The 23,013-nt window shown below is 40.5% G+C and overlaps 1 protein-coding gene across 1 annotated transcript in view; it reads left to right on the top strand.

Moving 5' to 3' along the window:
- The first annotated feature begins 5,245 nt into the window (after positions 1 to 5,245).
- The window catches only part of PSD4 (pleckstrin and Sec7 domain containing 4), a 66,124-nt gene continuing 48,356 nt past the window's right edge, over positions 5,246 to 23,013 (top strand). The window contains exon 1 of the mRNA XM_031949888.1: positions 5,246 to 5,583. The gene's annotated coding sequence lies outside the window, so the exon portion shown is untranslated. The remainder of the gene's footprint in view (positions 5,584 to 23,013) is intronic.

The raw sequence follows: 23,013 nt of genomic DNA, 5'->3' as shown, positions 1-23,013 counted from the left end.
TACAAATTCAAAATTATTTTTTTATTTCTAATATAGTAAATAGCTATAAATATAACCCATGTGAACAAAAACTCTTTGAACAGGTCCTCGATAGTTTTTTTTTAACAACATGAAGATACTGAGAACAAAGGTTTGAGAACCATGTCCAAGGTTGCAGAGAGGATCCCCTCTATCCCTCTTCATTATCTGTCTTCTCTCTCTGTCTCTTGCATCTACCTATTTATATTTGTTTTCTCCTTTAGAATATAAGCTCTGGGGCAGCTAATTGGTGTAATGGATAGAGCACCAGCCCTGAAGTCAGGAGGACCTGAATTCAAATTTGACCTCAGACACTTCATACTTCCTAGCTGTGTGACCAAGTCACTTAACCCCAATTGCCTCAGCAAAAAAAAAAAAAAAAAGAATGTAAGCTCCTTGAGGGCAAGAATCCTGGGTTTTTTTCCCTCCTTGTTTCAGTAATATGTAGCATGGACCCTGGCACATAGTGAATATTTAATAATAGCTACTTGTGGACAGAGGAATTCATACAGACACTATAATGATGTAAAGAAAAACAAAAAATTTAAGGACTTGAAAACTCTTATCGATTCATTGACCAACCCTGATTCCACAGGAGTAATGACAGGTCCTCCACCTGACTCAGAAGTAATTCATTCAGGGTGTAGATTATAACATATTTTTTAGACAAGACCAATGCAGGAATATATCTTGCCTATCTATGTATACTTCCTTAAAGTATTTTGTTTTATCTTTTGTTTTTTCTCAATAGGGAGGGGGGAGGTAGCAAAAATTGGCTTTTGTTCATTAAAAAATTAGATATAAATGATTGATTGACTGATATGGACACGCCCAGAAATGGAGGATGTTACCAAGCCTTATGAGAGTCAAGCTTCTCTGAAAACTTTTTTTCTGAAAAAAGTTTGAAGGGAAGAGATCTCAAATAAAAGACAGTTATAAATAAATACAAAAGACTATAGAACAAGCAGTTTCAGAAGATATAGTAGAAGGGAAGAGCAGAAAAGAATAAGGATTGGGAAGGATCAGCTGGAGAATGATGGGACTGTGGAAAATAGTAGCCATAGATAGAAGAGAAAGGAGGATTTGGTTTATCTAAATGAAGAGAATTATTCAAAAAAAAAAAAAAAAAAAAGGATATACAATAAAAGTTTACTGGCTTTAGTATGGAGAAGTATCAGTGGACCAGGAAAATTGCAGGGGCAGCTTTTGGTTCAACATGAAGGAAAATTTCCCAAGAACTAGAGCTATCCAAGAAGCCATGGGCAGCCCTGGAAGGTGATCTGCTTTTCCTCAGTTTACAAGCTTCGAATAAAGGCTATGAGAGCTTCCATGTCAGTGACATGGTCTCTCTTCCAACTCTGATATTCTGTAAAGGGATTGATTATAAATTTCCCTCTAGGGATTGTTTTGCATTAATGAGGCTAATTGAAGGAATAACAATAACAAAAAACAAAACTAATCACTGTATAATCAGAATTAGAAGCTTGACCTCAAAGAAAACATACAAGAATGCAGCTGCCTCCCTTCTCTGCAGAGGTGGGGCACTCTGGGTGTGGAATACGACATACATTATCATTCTAAGTTGATGTATTTGCCAGTTGTTGCTGAGCTGTTTTTCCTCCTCTTTTTTAGTTATTAGTAGAAGGATGGGAAAGGAATCTATTGACAAATGAAGATAATATGAAAGAAAATAACTAATATTTTAAAATTACTTTGTACTGTGTACTGTGTACTTTGCATTTACTTAGAGGGACTGAAAAGATAGAGAGCTGCCCTTGATATAGAGATTGTTATTGCCGAGGATCATGATGTGAGGGAGGTGATGCCGTGACATGCAAGTGAATTGGATTTAAGTGAGGGAGGGCTGTGCAAAATCACCAAACAAATCAACCAATCTTTCTCCTTCAGAGCCATGTCAAGAAGACAGGGATTCAAGCCCTGCCTCTCACACATACTGAGCAAGTTCTTTAACCTTTCAGTGATCCAGACAACTCCCAGAGATTATAAATTGCAGAACAGATGCTAATTTCTGCTTACTGAAAGGAGTTTCCTTTTGTGAGAGTCCCTTCTACCAATAAAATTAAAATCCTATCCCTGTTTTTTACACGAATATTTTAACCTCTCAGTAGGCTATAAGCCCTTTGAAGGCAGGGTTTGTTTTATTCTGGTCTTTGTATTACCAGTGACTAACATAGTGCCCTGCAATCAATCAAAAAGCATTTATGAAACCCCAGAGGGCAGCAAGGTGGCGCGGGTGACAGAGCACCAGTCCTGAAATCTGAAGGACCCGAGTTCAAATTTGTCCTCAAACATTTACCAGCTGTGGGACTTTGGACAAGTCATTTAACCCTACTTGCCTCAGTTTCCTCATCTGTACAATAATCTGAAGAAAGAAATGGCAAACCACTCTAGTATCTTTGTGGAGAAAACCCCAATTGGGGTCACCGAGAATTGGACAGGTTTGAAATGACCCAACAATGAAAATCACAGCAACATACATCTATTATATGTTAGGCACTGAGCTGAGCACTGAGAACACAAAGAAAGGCAAAAGACAGTCGCTCTCTACAATAAGTACTTAAAAAAAGTTTATTGAATTCTTATAGTAGTGAAATTATTCTGAAATGGAGAGAAGGAAAGCACTTTATATATGTTATCTTATTTGATCCTCACAACCACTTTGGTAGAAGAGTACTATTATTATCCCCATTTTACAGATCAGGATACTGAGACATCTCAGACAGCAATTAGGTGACTTATCCATAGTCATACAGCTAGTTTATGAGTTAGGACTGTTCTCAGGTCTTCCTGACTCCAAATCATACCCCCTTTCCACTGTTCTACTTAGCTGTCCTCAATAAGAGAGTTTGTATCTGGTTCTCTCAGTTTCCTCAGTATAAAATCACAGAGTCAGGATTTTGTTGATGGAAAGGACCTTAGAGATTGTCTGGACCTGGAATTCTTCACCTTTTGTCTCATGGACCACTCTGGAAATCTGGAGAAGCCCATGGACTCTTTCTTAGCATAAATGATGTTTCTTAAATGCATATAATAAAATACAGAGGATTGCAAAGGAAATAAGTAAAAGGAAATAGCTCTCAAGAGTTTTTTTAAAAAAAAAAAAAACAAATTCACAGATCCCAGATTAAGACTCCTTGCTATGGAAGACTGAAAACGCCGCTGCAAGAAAACAATTTAAATAGGAATAATATCACTATTATATAATCCCCTAGCCCAATCCTTCACCTGCCCACCTCTACCTGCCTTCATATCTACTCCTGCAGTCCAGCTGCCTACCCGTGATCTTCACCTGGATGGTTCTGAGGCATTTCAGACACAGCTGGTCCAAAACTCATTTAACAATTTAGGAAAAGAAACCTTAAAGGGAGAGAGAGGTGAATTTAGGTGTTCCAAGGTACAGGGCTTATTTATTATAAGTGGAAGGGTCAGAACTAAAAGCCAGCCCTTCTGATTCCAGGGAGAGATCGCTCTCTCCAGTCTCTCCCGAGATCTGTTTCTTCATCTAGAAAATGAGGGAATTGGGTTAGATGGGCGACTTCTCCCTCCCTTTCATCAAACTGCCTTCCTAAATTATTTGCCAGAATTGGGGTGTTCAGTAGATCAGGGGATGAAAGAAGGCATAGGAAATCATCATAATAAAGGTTAACATTTATATATTACCTACTATGTGCAAGGCATTTGCACTAAGTGCTTTACAAATATCACATTTGATCACAACAACCTGGGAGGTAGGGTATATTATTATTATCCCCATTTGACAGACAAGCCAACTAAGCTTGCCCAAGTTCATAGTGAGACCTCAGAAGTCACCCACTAGCCCAACCCCCTCATTTTACAGATGAAGAAACTGAGACCTGGGGAGATTATATGACCTGCCTAAAATTACCTAGGGAGCAGGGAGCAGAACAAGGCTTTGAACCCAGATCCTTTGACTGGAGAGAGTGATCTCCCCAAGGGGCCAGGATGCCTTCCAAGCTAAACAGCAGGGAGCTCCGACTTGGACTGTACAGATTTGGAGCTGAAAATGCCCCTAGGGGTCATCCAGTCCACTCTGTTTCATTGAGAAAGAAACTGAAAGCTCAAAACCTTTAAGCGCCAAAGTCATAGAATTATCAGATCATAGACAGAGGGTAGTCCTATTTCCCCGATTTACGTCAAAAGAGCTTAAATGACTTGGCCAACGTCACACAGGTACCAAGCGTCGGAGGTAGGGTGTGATCCCGGGTGCCCCTGTCTCCAAATAGAATTAACGACATTTATACAGCACTCGCTCTGCACCAGACACTGTGCTAAGCAATTTACAATTATCTCGTCTGATCTTCACAACAACCGTCCCTGAGAAGGAAGTGCTGTTATTATTATCCCCATTTTACAGAAAGGATAACTGAGGCGAGTAGAAATTAAAGGATTTGATTTAACGTGTATGGGACCACCTGCCCTCTAGGGGAAGGGGTGGGGGGAAGGAGGGGATAATTTGGAACAGAAAGCTTTGCAAGGGTCAATGTTGAAAAATTATCTGTGCTTATGTTTTAAAAATAAAAAGCTTTAAAATAAAAAAAATGCAAGAAAGAAAGAAAGAAAGAAAGAAAGGAAGAAAGGAAGAAAGGAAGAAAGAAAGAAAGAAAGAAAGAAAGAAAGAAAGAAAGAAAGAAAGAAAGAAAGAAAGAAAGAAAGAAAGAAAGAAAGAAAGAAAGAAAGAAAGAAAGAAAGAAAGAAAGGAAGGAAGGAAGGAAGGAAGGAGAGAGAGAGAGAGAGAGAAAGAAAGAAAGAAAGAAAGAAAGAAAGAAAGAAAGAAAGAAAGGAAGGAAGAGAGAGAGAGAGAGAGAGAGAGAGAGAGAGAGAAAGAAAGAAAGAAAGAAAGAAAGAAAGAAAGAAAGAAAGAAAGAAAGAAAGAAAGAAAGAAAGAAAGAAAGAAAGAAAGAAAGAAAAAGAAAGCAAGGGATTTGCCCAAGATCACACAGGCAGTGACTGAGGTCGGATTTGAACTCGGGCCCAGGACTTTAGAGACTACACCAAATCCAGTCACTGTGCCAACGGAACAGCTCCAGAGGTCTCGTCCAGAGTTTCCGAAAGTTTCTAACAGAAGTGGGGGGAGAGGTAGGGGGAGGGGTCCCCAGCCCCAACCCCGAGCTGGCCCTCCCGCCAGGCGTGCCTGCGGCCGTGGGCGCTTCCCCGGGCCGGCGGTGACCCGGGCACTCACCCCTCCCGAGGAGCGGCTTGGCACGGCAGTGCCCGCGGGAGGGCACGCCCCAGCCCCCTGCTCCCCGCCGATGACGGCACCGGTTTAACCGGTCCGACGAGCTCCAGCTGTTCTCCTGTCTCTTTGCGGCCCCGGCCGGTTCGGTCTTGCACTCGGTATGCTGGAAGCGAGTCTCCCGGGAGCCCCGGAGACTGCGGTGGGCAGAGGCCTGGCGGAGCCCCCTCCCTGAGCCCGAAGCTCTGCCCCCCTCCCGGGCCCACGGCTGGGCGCGGAGCCATGGTGGAGCGGCGGGGCTGCTACCTGCAGAAGAGGAGGAGCCTCCAGCCCAGCCCGGGAGCGGATGGGTAAGGGGACCGTGACCTGCCCCGCTGAGGTCTCAGGGAGAGGAGGGGAGGGCAGGGCAGGGCAGGACGGAGCCCTGGTCGGGAGCCGGGGGAGGGCTGAGCTGAGGGAAGGCTCGCTCTGAGCCTCGCTCTCCTCCCAGCCTCAGGCCACCCTCGCGAAATGAATGGAAGGAGCCGGCGGGGCTGTTTGCCGGGAGATGGGGGGCGGGTGGGGGAAGGGGGCACCCTTAAACAAGGTCAGCTTCAGGAATTACACAGGACTTGGGGGAGGGGGAAGCTGGGAGGGGGCGAGGCCACTGGAGTAGGGGTGGGAGACAGGAGGGCAAGCGGGCAAGAGTGGGAGCTCTCCAGCAAACCCACAGACCCCCCGAGGCCCAAATGGACAGTGGTAATGAGCCGTCGCAGCGCGCGGGGGCTTCTGGCTCTGCCCACTGAGGCAGATGGAGGTCACACGCGGCCAGGTCTCCCAGGGGACCGTGTAACTTCTCGGGGTCACCTCGTTTGTGCTGAATAGAGAGCGCACACCGGCACTGGGCATTAAAGGACTCGTCCAAGGTGACATGGGCAGGAAGCCCGGGTGGTTTCCGTCTGCATTCTGGGGAGGATTAAAATCAAGGCTGGATAAGAGAAGGGAGAAGGTGGGGAGGAGTAAAGGGAGGAACTGAGCTGAAGTTACTGAACTTTCCACGTGCAGCTATCTGGAGCCTTCAACTTCTCGTTTAGCGTCATTTGGCCGTTTAAAGGAAAGGAAAAAGGCGTTTATATAGCACCTACTGTGTGCGGTACTGTGCCAAGTGCTTTCCAAGTGAAAAGACTCCCCTTCTTTTCCTTCCCCCCCTCCTTTTATATAGTACCTACTGTGTGCGACACTGTCAAATGATTTCCAAATGAAAAGACTCCCCTTCTTTTCCTTCCCCCCTTCCCTTTATGGAACTGGCAGTCTAATAAGATAGATGAGCCATTTATACAAAAACAAAAATTCTCATAAGCTTATGGAATTCTAGAACTAGAAGGAAGTCTCAAAGCATCTCAGGACCCCTTTGTACACTTTCCCCCCCTGCGGCAATTGGGTCACACAGCTAGGAAGGGTGAAGTGTTAGGTGTCTGATGTTAGATTTGAACTTAGATCCTCCTGACTTCAGGGCTGGTGCTCTATCCTATGCCCACCTAATTGCTTCCCCTTTATACACTTAAGAATTGTTGCGAACCCCCCAAAGAGCTTTTCTTTAGGTAGGTGTTTATTGTTCAGTCAATTTATCCCTATGTCTGACTCTTTGTGACTCCATTGGGTAGAAAGGGTTTCTTGGCAAGGATATCTCATTTCATCTTCACAATCCTGGGAGTTAGGTGCCATTATCATCATTCTTACAGGTAAGGAAACAGACTCAGGGTCACAGACCTCTTAAGTGTCTGAATTAAGATTGAACTCAGCTCTTCCTGTTTTCAGCTCCATCTCTCTATCTATTGGGCCACCTTCCTGTCTCAATATCTACCATACAATCAAACTTCCAGAAAGAGCATTACATGATAATGTCTTGAACCGGGAGACTGAGCTAAGTCCCAAATCTGCCTCTTAGCAGCTATATGACTGTAGGCAAGTCATTAAAACTCATTTTCTTTTTGTTTTTCTCTAGGCATATCAATTAGGATCCTGTCATAGCCTTAAAATACTGCATACAAACAATGATTACTAACAGCACAGATAATATCAAGCCCGAGTTAACCCTTTACTCTCTGCTGGGGTAGCGCGTGAATTCCAGAGACAGAAAAAAAAAAAAATAGATTAAATCAGGGAACTGGGAAGCAATCTCCGGAGAGACACTTCCCTCCATAACCTCTCCCCCACCTGGATTCCTGCTTTTAAAAACTTTTTAAATCTTGTCCTAGTGAGCAACGTTGGCATTTCTAGGAAGGCGAGTATGTTCTCTTGATTGAGAAATCAGGATCATTTTGATGGGTGCTGTCAACTCTGAAATTCTAGCTAGGTGACAAGGTGGAGAGGGAATAGGATCTGGAGTCAGGAAGATCGAGGTTCAAATCAAAAATTTACTAGTTGTGTGACCCTAGGCTAGTCATTTAATCTAAAGGAATCTTAACTGTCTAGTCTGTTAAATGATGATAATAATAGTAGTGATTGTTGTAAGGATAAATAATTTGGTAAAGCTCTTTGCTAATCTTAAAACACTAGCTAAATACTAGCTTTTATGATGATGGGGGTGATTCTTAAGATTCTTAGTCTTTGTAGAGTTAGGATTGCAGATTTGGAGCTCTCAAAGGGGTCAGAGTCATCTCATCCCAATCCCACTGTTTTCTTCTTCAGCAATTTTTAGTCACATCCCCACTTGAAGTTTTTTTGGACAAATATTGGAGTTCTTTTTTCCAATTTTTCTCCAGTTCTTTTGACAGATGAGGAAAGTGAGGAAAGCAGGATAAAGTGTCTTGCTCAGGGTCACCCAGCTAGGAAGTGTCTGAGGGTAGATTTGAACTCATGAAGATTAGGCTTCATGACTTCTGACTCATTGCCTTCTTATCCATTGCCTCACCTAGCTGTCCTTTTTACAAATAAGTAAATAAGGCCCAGGAAGTCGAGGTATTTGCCCATGTTCCAGCAGATAGGAAATGTTAGAGGCAGAACCTGAACTCAGAGTTCATACCTTTTCCGGTCCGGTCCCCAGCTTCCAAGTCCTGGCAAGGTAATGTAAACATTGAGTGGTTTTTCTAGTTCGGGGGACGGAATCGCACCATATTCTATCAACATTCGCTGTGTTCTTTTGGCCAGTTCCACTTGTGACCGAAGGCATGACAGCTGGCCAAAATGAGGAACAAAGCACATGGAGGTGGGACAGAGAGCAGCCGGATGGTCCACTCAGGGAGCAGACCTGCGGCCTCCACCTCATTAGCCCAGTGCTTTAATCAGCAGAGGAAGCTAGCCCCAGAACTGATTGAATGTAATACATAATTAATTGAATGTCTTTGGGCCCCCATGATACCGTGGACACAGTTAAGAACATTTTGAGGATATGACCTCAGCCGCTGTCCTAATGTACCAGGGCAGGGGCAGGCTGGCCAGGTCCATTCATTTGTATAACAGAGCCAAGTCATTTTGTGCACAGTGCTGAGGGAAGTACTGAAAAGACATGACCCTTCCCTTTATGGAACTGACAATCTAGTAGGATAGATGAGCCATTTATACCCCCCCAAAAAAAATTCCCATAAGCTTTTGGAATTCTAGAACTAGAAGGAAGTCTCGGAGCATCTCAGGACCTCTTTATACACTTTAGAATCACTGCAAATCCCCCAAAGAGCTTTTGTTTATGTGGATTTTTATTGTTCAGTCAATTTAGCCATATCTGACTCTTTGTGACTGCATGGCGGGGTGGGGGTGTCTTGGCAAGGATACTGAAGTGGTTTGCCATTTCCTTCTCCAGCTCCTTTTACAGAAGGGGAAACTGAGGCAAACAGGGTTAAGTGACTTGCCCAGAATCACATAACTAATAAGTATCTAAGGCAGTATTTGAACTCAGGAAGATGAGTTTTCCTGATTCCAAGTCCAGTGGGTTTTTTTTTTTTAATGTGGTTTATATCTGTCAATACTGATAAAATATCTTAGTATTAGGATAAACATCGTTTTGACTGCAAACCTTGAAAAGGTCTCTTCCCAGGAGTACTCTTTGAAAATCACTGTCTTAGAGATCAAAGAATTGAAGAATTTCAGATTTGGAAGGAATTTCAGCAGCCATTTACTGAAAGCCAGAGCCAAAAAGGAATTTCCACTACCGCTCATCCAGCAGTCATTGAGTTTCTGCTGGAAAACCTCTGATAAGAAGATTTTACAATTTCCCTAGATGAAAGGCCTGTTTAACTTGTAAACATCTTTAATTAGTATTCTCTGATCTCAAGCAAAACTTTATCCTTGGCCACTTATACACATTTCTCCTCGTTCTGCCCTCTAGGAAAAAATCTTATCTCTCTACAAAATGTACTTTCAAATATTGGACCATATATCCCAGAGTGCTTTCTTCTCCAGGGTAAATATTTCCAGTTCTTTCAACACATCCTACGTGGCATAAACTTGAGGCCTTCCACCGCTCTGAATCCCTTCTTCCCCACATTCTCTAGCTTATCAGCATTTTTCTTAAAATGCAAAATCCATAACAGAACACAGTATTCTAAACATGGTCTGTCCAGAATAGCACAGAAAGACTCTCACCTTCACATTCCTGCATGTGTTGATCAAAATAGTTTTTGTGATTGCTACAGCACATTACTAACTCACTTCATTTTCTGTTTACTAAGACCCCCAAATCTTTTTCAGATAAGTTTCTGTTTACCCATATGTACTCCATCTTGCTCTTGTAAAGTCGTATTTTCAAAAAAACTAAAGGAAGACTTTAATTCATTCCAATTTAATTTCATCTTACTAGAGTCTACCCAAATTTCTAACCTGTTGAGCTTTGGTGGGGCGGGGGATCCTGATTTTGTCATCCAGAGTTATGAGTCCTTCTAGATTTATATAATTGTTATGTAACATTGGACAGGCCGAGTGTTATAGTGCATGGTGCATTGGGCTTTAAATCAGGAAGACTCATTTTCATGAGTTCAAGGACACCTGTAGATACTTATCATCTGTGTGACCTTGGGAAAGTCATTTTATTCTGTTTGCCTGAATTCTTCATCTATAAAATGAGCTGCAGGAAAAAATGACAACACTTTAATGTCTGTGTTAAGAAAACCCCAAATGGGGTCGTGAAGAGACAGACAAAACTGGAAAATGACTTAATAGTATATATCATTCCCTCTTGGTTACTTCGCATAAAATTCCTCACAGCCTGGGTTTCCAGAGTAGCAACTACCACCCCAGCACAAGGAACTCTGGATCCACACCCTTGAAATTACAGCTCCCTCCTTTGCCCAACATTATATGCATGTTTTAAAAGCATGTCATTGATACTTTGATCCAGATCATATATAAAAATTTTAAATATCATAAGACCAAATATAAATGCTGGAGTATTTCATCAGAGAGCTTCTAAATTGACACTGAACTCTTACTGCTTTCTTACTGACACTTACTGCTTTCTCTGTTAAGTCCAATCACTGAACCAGTTCTGAATCTGTCCCATGCCGCCATGACCTCATCCATGTTTCACCATCTTTTCAACAAGAATAATATGATACCTTTTATTCCAAGCTTGGCTGACATCTGGGTAAATGATATCTACTGCTTTTACCTGATCTACTTATAGTCGCTCTAAAAAAGGAAATACGATCAATCTGGAATGACTTGCTATTGCTGAAGCCCCACTGGCTCTCTGCAATCATGGCTTCCTTTTCTGGAGATCTGCTAACCATTTCTTTAATATCATGCTGTGAATTTGCCAGGAATCTGAGTTCACTAAACTATGTTGTTTGCAGACTAAATTCCCATGCCTTTCTTTGAATATTGGCAAGATTCAGTCATTTTCCCTTTTTTCTGGCACCCCTTTCCCCAAGATCTTTCAAATGTCATTGACATTAGCTCACCAATCATATCTACCAGATTTTTTTTCCCCCAGTACTTGAGGATATAGGTCATCTGGCCCATATGACTTGGATTTATCAAAGGCAGCTAGCTAGATGCTCTCTTTTTATATATTTATATTGGCAACCAGCTACCTATGAGCTGCTTTTGGTTTGTTCTTCCAGTGCAAAGGCCAGTCTCTCTGGCAAGAAACACAAAAAGCAATTGAAAATTCAATAATTCTGTCCCCTCTCTCTTGTGACTTAACAAGATTCTAGACATTGACCTCTGTTTGATTATTGTTTCCTCTCATATTGACAGAGCAAACATGTACACATAAAAAGATAGATTTCCTCCACATACACACACACCCCTTTTTTTTCGTTGTTGTTGTGGTTCTATAGCTTTCTTTACTAGCTGTAACTGGTAATATTCTTAGGGTACAGTCATCCTTATATATCCATTCCCCATTACCTACTTTTCCTTCCATTTCCCATTTGTATTTTTAAAATATTTCATCATTTTTATGGATGTCATTCATCACATGGTTTAACATGTTAGTTATTCTGTAATAAACATGGCTTTAATAGTAAATGTTTTCCATATTATTCAAAGTCACCACAGTTTATTTCAGCAAATATAAATATGTATATAAAATGTATATATGTATAATATGTATAAATATATAAATATGTATATAGTTGTTGCTCCAAACAAAAATGAATCAGAAACCCAATAAATTTGCTTCAAGACTTACCAATTTTATTTAAAGATTCTCTAAATTTGATTTAGATAACTATGAATAACAGGATTTACATAATAAAATCTTGAGGCAATACTAAACCAAAAAATCTTGACACATAAAATTAAAATTTCAAAATTGTATATTTATGTTATGCCAAAAAGTATGCACAAAACCAAAATTATATTTATATATGCTTCATAATAAAATAATGAAAAGATGAGACAAAGTGACAGAGCCAGAAGAATGAAGATATAGAAATAGCACACAATTATTCAGTGGAGAACTAGATCTAACAAGTCCTTATTATGGATCATTCTTTAATCTGTCTTCCTCTATTGGGAGTACACGATATATCCAACTCACTCATTTCACACAGACATGTATCTTTCAAAAATTTGGTTGCAAGGAAGCTAGATGGAATATGGGACTTGGAAAACCTAGATTTAAATCCAGTCTCAGACACTCACAAGCTTTATATGATCCTGGGCAAGTCATTTATCTTCTGCTGCCTCAGTTTCCTCATTTATAAAATAGGGATAATAATAGCATCTACCTCTCAGAGTTGTTATGAGGGTCAAATGAAATAATATATAAAGTGATTTACAAAACTTAAGGAGTTATAGAAATCCTTCTGAGTCCTCTATGGAATCATAAGGGTCTCCTAAAACAATCCTTTTTCCTTCTCACTAAAATTGTTTTCCTTTAGATCTTTATAATTTCATTCTTGAGTTTTTCACCTTTTGAGATCAATTTCCCCAGTAGTGTATGAAATCCTATCTATCCATCTCCAGAAGTTTTTGAAATCTCCTTTCCCCAAATGTAATGTGAATGTCTGACTTCCTTCTGTCACAAACTCTGAGAATCAATGATCCCATTCACACCCACATTACTTTTGTCCCAACAGCCAGTCTTCCCAATTTCTGAGAATCTAACAAAACGTTTTCTCCCAGTTGATTCTTCCATGATTACAAGGATGAAATTATTGTAAGACAAGTGAAGAAGTCATTAAATGCCCCGAGTTTGGCAGAGAGATGTGGCAACAGATGTGTGGATAATTCAAGTCTTCCATCACTACCATAACACACTTCTGTGTCTGACTTGTGATCTGTTTCAAAACAATCAACACAATTTAATTCTGCTATATATTTAACTAATCTCTAGTATACAATGACAAAATTGTCTCGTTCTTCCTCCATTGATCTTCACACAAGTGCTCTCCACAGTATTTTCCTCTACTAGTTTATGGATTTACTCCCATGAGTTTACCTTCTTAATATTCAATATTTACCTCTTTTATTTTCCTTTTTATTCCTGTCTTTGAAAAAGAAATGGTCTTTCTCCTCACCATGGTTAACCCTTCCATTCCTTCCAATATTCTCCAGCAGATTGCCTTTTACAATCCTTTCTTCTCTCTACAATCTTCAATGTCTCTCTATTTATAGTTTTCTTCCTTGGTGCCTACAATCACACCCAACTTTCCTCCTCTTTAAAAAACCCATAGTAATCCCTACCATCCTTTCCAAATATTATCCTTATCTGACCTCTCTTTCCCAGAAAATTCCTTGGAAAAACTATCTTTGTGGCCTCTACTCTCTACCTTCTCATTCATTTCCCAGCCTTTTACAATTTGGCTTCTGGCCTCATCACTTAACTGAAAATAGTAATTGCCAAATTATTGGTCTTTTCCTCAGTTCTCATCCTTCTTGATTCTTGAAGCATTTGATACTGTGGATCCATCTCTTTCTCTGAATTTTCAAGTCTTATTTTGTGATACTGTTCTCTTGATTCTTCTTCTACCTGCCTTGTTATTCCTCCGTCTCCTTTGCTGGAACATCATTCTTATCATGTCATCCAACTGTAAGTGTAAGCCATAGGTCTGTCCTGGGCCCTCTTAATATATACTCTCTCATTCATGATAAATGCTTGTGGATGGATTGATCAGTTAATGATCTCAATAACTTCTTGTTTTTGTTTATTAGTTTTCAGTCTTTGTGATCCTATTTGGGGTTTTCTTGGCAAAGATGCCAGAGTAGTTTTCCAATCCCTTCTCTGGATCATTTTACAGAAAAGGAAACTGAGAAAAACAAGGTGAAGTTACTTGCCTATGGCCACACAGCTAATAAGTGTCTGAGACCAGATTTGAACTTAGGAAGATGAGTCTTTCTGACTGCAAGCCTGGAACTCTCTCTATTGCAACACCCAGAAGCCCCATCTCAATGACTCCTAAAGGTTTAATTATCATCTTTATGCAGCTGGTTTCAACATCTACTTATCTAGATATTGTTTTTCTACTAGGCTCCAATCTCGTATCACCAACTGCTTCTAGACATTTTGAACTAGATGTCTCATGGGTACTTCAATCTCAACATGTCCAAAACAGAATTCATTATCTTTCCCCCCCAAAAAAAATATCCTCCCTTCTTCCAAATTTCCCTATACTATTGAGGGAACCACTATCCTTCCAATCAGTTAGCTTTGCAATCATCTTCCAATTCCTTCTCTCCTTCCCCTTATGTAGTCAGTCTTCAGGGCTTGTCATTTATGACTCAATTCTTGTATTTATTGCCTTCATCCTGACACACAGCCACCAGCCTATGTCATCACCATTCACTTGGACTATTAGAATAACCACCTCTCCTTGCCTCAACAGTCTTCACAGAGCTACCAAAATGACGTTTCTAAAGCATTTATATGGCCATATTGCTCCAGTATTCAATAAAATCCTCTAAACTACTTCTAAAATAAAGTTAGATTTAAAAATTACTATGTTTAGCATTTAAAGGTCTTCACAGTCAGAGCCCTTTCTAGCTGTATTATTATATGTTGGTCAAGATGTTCTCTTACAGAACCCTACATCTGCTATCACTGAGCTTTTATACTGTTCCTTTATACTTTTCCTAGAATAGACTCTCTCCTCATTTTTGCCTAGTTTTTTTCAAAATTCAGTTCAAGCTGCCTTGCTTCCCTTGATTCCATTCCTCCACAATATACCTATATCTATATCTTTATCTATCTATCTATCTGCTGTGTGTGTGTGTGTATACTGAGTCCTCTTATAGATTGTAATCTCCTTGAGAGTAGAGATTATTTAATTTTTGTCCTTGTGTTTCTAGCACCTAGTATAATTCCTGGCATATAATAATTGGTTATTAATGCTTGTTGATTGATCAACATTCTTCCTACTGTACCTCAACCACTCTTTGCCTTTGAATAAGGAAAACCTATATAGAACCACATGTCTCATCCCACCAAGTCTGAGTAATACTTATGAGGTCAAATATGTTTGCTCCCATTATGATAACTAGTTCATTTTACTTATTGTGCATTTTTGTACAGACTTTGGTTTTTGAAGAGACATTTGAGGTCATGGGTTTTACCACTGGCTCTTTCCTTGGATTTTGTATCTTGAAAACTCCTAGGAGTCTCAGCTGTAATTCTCCCCATTTATTAGCTGCTGCTCTCTGGGATGTCTAGCTAGCTGGTAAGAATAGATAGCCTTTTCCTTCTCTCTTTTAAGGGGAAAACCCTTTGGATTACATTTGCAAAACACCAAACTAATCTTTCTTTCCAACTTCAGTTAAATTCGCGCCATCTCTGTTTGGGAGACTGTCGCCCTCTGTCCTAATATGTGATTTAGAAATCCAAATTTCATTCCCAGATTTCACCTTCTTGGTGTCCATTAGGATAATGATCATAGATAAGATTTAGAACAGGAAGAGACCTTAGAGTTCATCGAGACAAAGCTTTTCATTTTACAGATGAGGAAGCTGAGCCCCAGAATAGTGTATTTAGTTGCTCAAGGTCACATAATAAGTGATTGGCAGACCAAGACTACAGCCAAGTCTCCTTCTGGTAGCTAGTACAATGGCCTTCCCACTAGGTTATGAGACTTTTAAACAACAATAATGATAGTTGACATTTATATAATACTTTGAGCCTTTCAAAGCCTTTTACATGCATTATCTCATTCAATCAAAACAGCCCAGTGAGTTATATGCCATTGTTAGCTCCATTTTATAGACGATGTTATTGGATATGTGTTTTGTGTGTATATGGAAGAGTATACCATCATTGTTCTTTAACAGGGAGTGACCTTGAAGGCCATCTAGTCCGATCTCTTCATTTTTACAGATGAGGAAGCAGAGACTTAGAGAGATTAAGTGAAAGAGTACGCAGCTAGAAACCACAAAAAGCAGGATTTAAACTTAGATCCTTTGACTCCAGAGTAAAGCAATTTTTTCTACTGAACTGGAGACAAGAAGATTTAAAAAGTTTTATTAAGGCATCTGGCTTTTATATCATAGTAAATTCCAAAAACATCTCTCAGCCTATCCCCCAAACCCTTCTTTGTAATAATAACAGCAAAATTAAACAAAAACAATCACTAGAATAACCATGTCTGCTATGGTATGAAACATTCTATTTCCATAGTTCCCCACAAGGAACTCTGAAAGAAAAAGGAAACACGCTTCTTTTGATGAAAGAAAGAAATCAGTATTAGTGTTTCCAAAAGCTTCAAATTAAATGCACAGTATTTAAGGACTTGATTTTTTTTCTCTTCAACTTCAAGGGATCTGTGGTTTTATCAACTTAAGTTTTCACCCTGTCACCCTTGTGACCCTTCCTCACCTTAGTGAGGGAATTCAGCCTAAAATGTGCTAATTTACCCCTTCCACCCCTCTTTCCTGGTTCTACCTTCTGGGACCAAGCAGAATAAAGCTAAGCCTCTGTTGTATGATGGTCCTTCAAAGACTATCATGAAAGCAGCCATTAGGCACTCCAAAATCTTCTCCAGACTAAACATACTTTCAGCCAGTTTTCACATAGCATGATTAAAGACCTCTCATCATCTTGCTTGCCATCCTTTAGATGGATTTCTCTGATTTATATGTAGCCCAGCTAGAACATGATGCCCAGGATGAAACCTGATGCTACAGAAGGAACCTGAACAAGGCTGAGTAGGAGCTATCATATTCTTAATTCTGCCTCCAGAGCTAGAACTAGGAATCTTTGTCCCAAGGGAGGCATCAAAAACCATTCCAGGCCAAACAGCACCTCATGCACCTTCAGCTGACAGAGCGTGGGACTAGCACAGGAATTTCTTTGTTATGGACCTCCATGGCAGTTGAGCAAAGACTATGGACCTGTCTAGGCAGCAGGTTGGCAGAGTAGAGATTGTAGGTCTTGGAATCAGGAAGACGAGAATTCAAATTTTGTTTTGGTCACTTACTAACTGGGTGATCTTTAGGAAGCCCAATTTCCTCATTTGTGAAATGGGGATAATAATAGGACCTACCTCATAGGGTTAGTGTTGTGTTTTTTTTTTTTTGAGGAGTCAGTGAAATTCCATATGTAAAGCACTTTGCAATGCCTTTTAAAGTACTATATAAATGGTAGCTATTGTAATTATGATGATGATAATAATTACCCTCAGAATAATGCTTTTAAATGCAAAAAATAAAATATGTAAGATTACAAAAAGAACCAATTATTCTCAAATATAATTATCAAAATATTTTAAAAACAGGTTCACGTATTCCAGATTAAAATTAGCAGGACAGGGTGGGAAAGGTCAATTCAGCCCATTATCTAGTAATTTCCTATTCTAGTTGATGAGTCTTAAGAAATAGGAACCAAGCTTTATTTTTGCTGTGCTGGAGAGTGACAAGGGATGCTGACATTCTCTAAATTTAACACTTTCTAAATTTCACACTCAGGAACAAAGCTCCATTTACTCCACTCTTATTATATTTCTGACTCTCCTTTTTTTAATGCAAGCTAGCAGCTAGCACATAATAAATGTCAGTGGATGTGAATGAAGGAATTGAATTGAATGTAAACTATGATCCCTGCCCTTAAAAATGATACTGCATCTGGGTGATGAAGATTGAGAAAACAATTAGATATTAATTAAAAAAAAGAAACTGCCCATAAGAATGAGAGGAGTTCAAAAAAGGGAGAAATCAGTAGTCTCTGGAGTGATTAAGGAGAGATTGAGGTTCGACTAGGCAGGAAGGAGTGGAGAGGTTTTGCCATGAATGGTGGGAAAGGGGAAGGTTCCCATGAAACCGGCTATTTGAATCCTGCACCATACCAAATAGCAAGAAGAGTATTCATGGTATTCTGCTAAATGCAGACTTTGCTGGCATCTATGATCAACCATTTGAAATTTTAGGATCCTCCTACAATGAGTCATTAGGGAGGAAGCTGACCCTGCATTCTTGATGTGAGAAACTGCAGTGTTCCGGGCTATGGTTTCTTCACTTATAAAATGAGGAGGTTGGACTAAATAAATTCTAAGGTCCCTCCTGCTTTAAATCTATTATCTACAATCTCAAACGCCCTTGTCTCACCATGAATCCTGTCATTTCATGAGATCTTGGCTAAATGATCTTTAGATTCTCTGCCAAGTCTAACATTCTGCAAATCTGTGTTTCTGCTTATATGTGTATGTGATTTAGACTATAAAGTCAATGAGGGCAAGATCATGTTTATTTTTTAGCATCTCACATGTAGTAGGCAGCAAGTAGGTCCAATGCATAGACCACTGAGCCTGAAGTCAAAAAGATCTGAGTTCAAATCTGGCCTCAGACAATGTGTGAGCGTATTTAACATAACCCCGTTTGCCTCAGTTTCCTCATCTGTAAAATCAACTAGAGAAGAAAATGGCAAACCACTCCAGTATCTCTACTAAGAAAATCCCAAATGAAGTCACAGTCAGACATAACTGAAAAATGCCTGAATAACAACAACAAATATAGTAGACATGCAATAAATATAGTCTTTGTGGAATTAATTAATCTGGCTGGCTTATGGTTTTTTTTTCCCCCAAGCCTTAGGCTAAGACCTGAGGTCATATCCTCAGTATATTTTTATAGTCTCCATGGCACCAAAGAAGGCCAAAGATATTTTAGTTCATTGCTCATTGAACTCAATCAAGTCTGGAGCTAGTTGACTCAGCTATTTAAAACACCAGATTAATGAGATCAAAGTCCCTGGGTAGATCAGTTGGCTTCCTGTGGTTTATCATACCAGACTATAAATTCCTTGAGAACCAGATTAAGAAGGGCCTTGAAAATGAGATAAAGTTCCTGCAAAGTGGCAGCTGTCAAGGACTATGGATGTCACCAAATCATAGAATCAAAATTTGATTGATAACAAGACCTCAGCAGCCATTGAGTCCAACCTAAGTCTGAGACAAAATCTTATAATCTGTTTATCTATCTATCTGTCTATCTGTCTGTCTGTCTGTCTGTCTATCATCTTTTCTATCTACCTGTTTGTCTATATATCTATCTCTCTGTGTGTTAGTCTCTGTCTATCTACCTGTCTGTTTAACTCTTGTTAATTTATCTTGTCTATCTGTCTGTTTGTCTGTCTATACATCTATCTCTGTCTGACTGTATCTATTTACCTACATACTTACCAATCTACCTACCTACTGGTTTGTCTATCTATTTATCAGTTTGTCTGCCTATCTATTTACCTACTTACCAACCTACCTACCTATCTATCTTTCTGTCTGTATGGTCTATCTATCTATCTATAAATCACTTATGCATCTACCTGTTTGTCTGTATATCTATCTGTCTGTAACACTCTGTTTGCCTATCTCTCTATCTATCTGTCTAGCTACCTGCTTGTCTGTCTACTTATCATTTTGTCTATCCACCTGTTTGTCTGCCTATTTCTCTATTTACCTACCTATCTCTCCATTCATCCATCCATCCATCTATCTATCTATCTATCTATCTACCCACCCACCTATCTATTTATTTCTACCCAGAAAATAGTGACTTAAAGTCCTCTGATGGCTAGAAAGCCATAAAAGGGACGATGGGGATCTAGATGTTCTGCAAGGTTATTCACAGCCCTAACTCTGTAATCTCAGGAGGTGTTCTAGGGCAAGTTGTCTGGTGTCACTGGAGGGGATGGATTCTGCCTTTTATTGTCATTGTTTATGTAAATGGAATCTCTCTTACTGAACTCTAGAGGGTCTTTACATCCCAGGATGATACCTTCTTCATGTTACATCATGGGAGATGTAGTAGGGTACACCCAACAAATGTTTGTGGAATAAATGAGCAGCCTCCTACCTGGTCTCCCTACCTCTGGCTTACATAACTGCAGAATCAGGGCATCAGGACCTAAGATTTCATTTGATATTTCTGAGTACTCTCTTGCCACACAGACCGCAGTCGGAAGGAGATGCCTAAGACTTAGAGAGCTTCTGGCTTGCTAAAGGTAGGTCATGATTCTAGGAAAACAGCAGAAGCAGCATTTTACTTTAATTCCAAATGGTCTTGCTACTATAGAAGAGAGAGGAGGATTCATCAATAGGTTTTAGTGACCAGGAGGTCGCTAGGAAACCTGGGAAGGGAAAATCATGTTAATAGCATGATAGGGATGCATAACAGATTACAAAGGATCAAATCACAATCTTAGAGCTGGTGGGGGGGGGGGGGAAGCTAGATAGGCCAGCCCATAAAATAATAACAGCCAGTATTTATGGAATGCTTAAAAGTTTGTGAAGTGCTTTGCAAGCATTATTTTATTTGATCTTCAAAACAACCTTGGCGGTAGATACTATTATTAGTTCTATTTTACAGATGAGGAGACTGAGGCAGTCAGAGATTAAATGACTTTATTTAGTGATGTTCATATAACTAGTGAGTGTTTTAGGCAGGATTGTAAATCAGGTTTTCCTGACTCCGACTCCAGTGCCCTGCCACGTGTGAATAAGCATTGGCTTTCTGCTCGCCCAATGAACGTTTGTCTTCCTTCTACTCTATGACTTCTAATGAGGGGAATATACCTTCTTCCCTACTTCCCAAGGCAGCCCATTCCAATTTTAGATTGTGGCGATTGTTAGGAAGTGTTTCTTTTTACTGAATCTGCCTCTCTGTGACTTCCATTGCTCCTAACTCTAGCCTGTGTGACCAAGCCAAACAAATGTGTTTCCTCTTCCACATGACAGCCCTTTAAAAGCTACCCCTTCCTCCCACCTGTATGGCCTTGAGAATAGCCATGGTCCCCCAAGTTTCTCTTCTCCAGGCTCATCCTCTTTTCCTCCTTCCACCAGTGTCTGAGCTTCTTCCTGCATTGATTGGCATCTTAACCCTGTGTTTGTCCGGCTCTTCTCTGAAATGTAGCTCCCCAAACTGAGCAGAGAGGTACCTTTATCCATGGCCCAATGTGGCACAACTATCACATCCTAATGGGAACCCTGAACCTTTCTCAGTGCAGCCCAGGGAGCATTGGGGATATTGGTTGCCATCTCATGCTGCTGACTCTTAGCTTAAAGCGTTCTGGCTTTTTCTTAGCAGCTTCCCAAGCTATGCCTCCTCCAGCCTGTATTTACATAGCTAAGTTGATTTTTTTAACCTATGTCTATTCTTCTATATTTATCCATGTTAAATTTAATATTCTCAGATTTGGTCCATTGCTCTAGCCTAGTGGGGGGGGGGTGGAGGGGTGGGACTGTGAGATCAAAATGCTAAGTCATTCTAGGGACTATTTGTGGAAAGTTATGTCTCACCAAATGGGATCTCTGAGCTAGAGCCAACCAGACAACGATTGAGCCTCACCAATGTGGAAGAGCAGCAGAGTGCTCTTTGTTGCAAATGAAGTCTTTGGCTTGGAGAGATAAGCAGAGAGATCAGCTTTTTCTAGGGAACTGGCTATCTCTGTAAGCCCCATGGAAAGCAGGTGAATAGATTCCCCAAATAAACCCCAGAAAGAGGACAACCCTCCAAAAAGGGAAGCATAGAGAAGCCATTCAACTAGGACCTTTATAAGTCCCAAAGCGAAAGGATAACTAGGGCTGCCCATCATGCATCGAGGACCTGGGACCAAATAGGGAATAAGCAAGTCCCCTTGGGAGGGAAAGAGATTTCTTTACACACATGCACACACACACACACACACACACACACACACACACACACATCCTCTCCCTCTTTCTCCATCTCCCTCTCCTTTTCTCTCTCCCTCTCCCTGTCCCCCCACCCCAACTATCTCTCTTTCTGTGTCTCTGTATCTCTCTCTGTCTCTCCCTCTCTTCCTCTCTCTCCCTATCTTTCTCTCTGTGCTCTCTCGCTCCCCCCTTCTTGAGCCTCTCCATCTCTCTTTCTCTGTCTGTCTCTTTCCTTTCTCCTTTTTTTCTTCTTCTCTTCTTCCTCCTTCTCCTCCTCATTTCTCTCTCTCTTTCCCTCTCTCCTTCCCCCGTTCTTGTACCTCTCCATCTCTCTTTCTCTGTCTCTTTCCCTTCTCCTTTTTCTTCTTCTTCTTCTTCTTCTTCTTCTTCTTCTTCTTCTTCTTCTTCTTCTTCTTCTTCTTCTTCTTCTTCTTCTTCTTCTTCTTTTCTTCCTCCTTCTTCTCATTTCTCTCTCTCTTTCCCTCTCTCCTTCCCCCATTCTTGTACCTCCCCAACTCTCTTTCTCTGTCTCTTTCCCTTCTCTTTTTTTCTTCTTCTCTTCTTCCTCCTTCTTCTCCTCATTTCTCTCTCTCCCTCTCTCCTTCCCCCATTCTTGTACCTCTCCATCTCTCTTTCTCTGTCTGTTTCTTTTTCTTCTTCTTCTTCTTCTCTTCCTCCTCCTCATTTCTCTTTCTCTGTATGTCTCTGTCTGTTTCCTCTCTCTCTCTCTCTCTCTCTCTCTCTCTCTCTCACACACACACACACACACACACACACACACACACACACCCCTAACCCCCCTAAGCTATCTGATCGAGAGAGGCAGCTGAGATTCAGGGCAAAGACTGTGACTCTGGCTTCAGGAGATTCCAGGCAGAGGCAGAAGGATAATTTGTCAGGTATGTTGTCAGAGGAATTCCTTTTGGACGTGGGTTGCACTAATGACTGCTCAGATCCCTTTGATATCCCAAATTCTGTGATTCTGCTTGGTCTTGAATCCTTGCTTTTCTTGAGACGGCACAATGTACTAGATTAAGTGACAAACTTGGAGTCAGGAGGATTTGGCTTCAAATCCCACCCAGAAGGTTTATTAGTTATTCCCTTAACCTCTCAATCTCGGTTTCCTTATCTATAAAATGGGAGGGAGATCAATAATGGCACCTACTTCATAGAGTTTCTGTGAGTAACAAGATAATGAATATAAAGCACTTTGTAAACTTGAAGGGTCTTGCATTTAGCAAGGACTCCACCACTATCACTATGTCCTTG

Source organism: Sarcophilus harrisii, chromosome 2 (genome assembly GCF_902635505.1).
Source record: "Sarcophilus harrisii chromosome 2, mSarHar1.11, whole genome shotgun sequence".
In the NCBI taxonomy this organism is placed as follows: Eukaryota; Metazoa; Chordata; class Mammalia; order Dasyuromorphia; family Dasyuridae; genus Sarcophilus; species Sarcophilus harrisii.
This window is presented reverse-complemented; position numbering and strand designations above follow the sequence as displayed.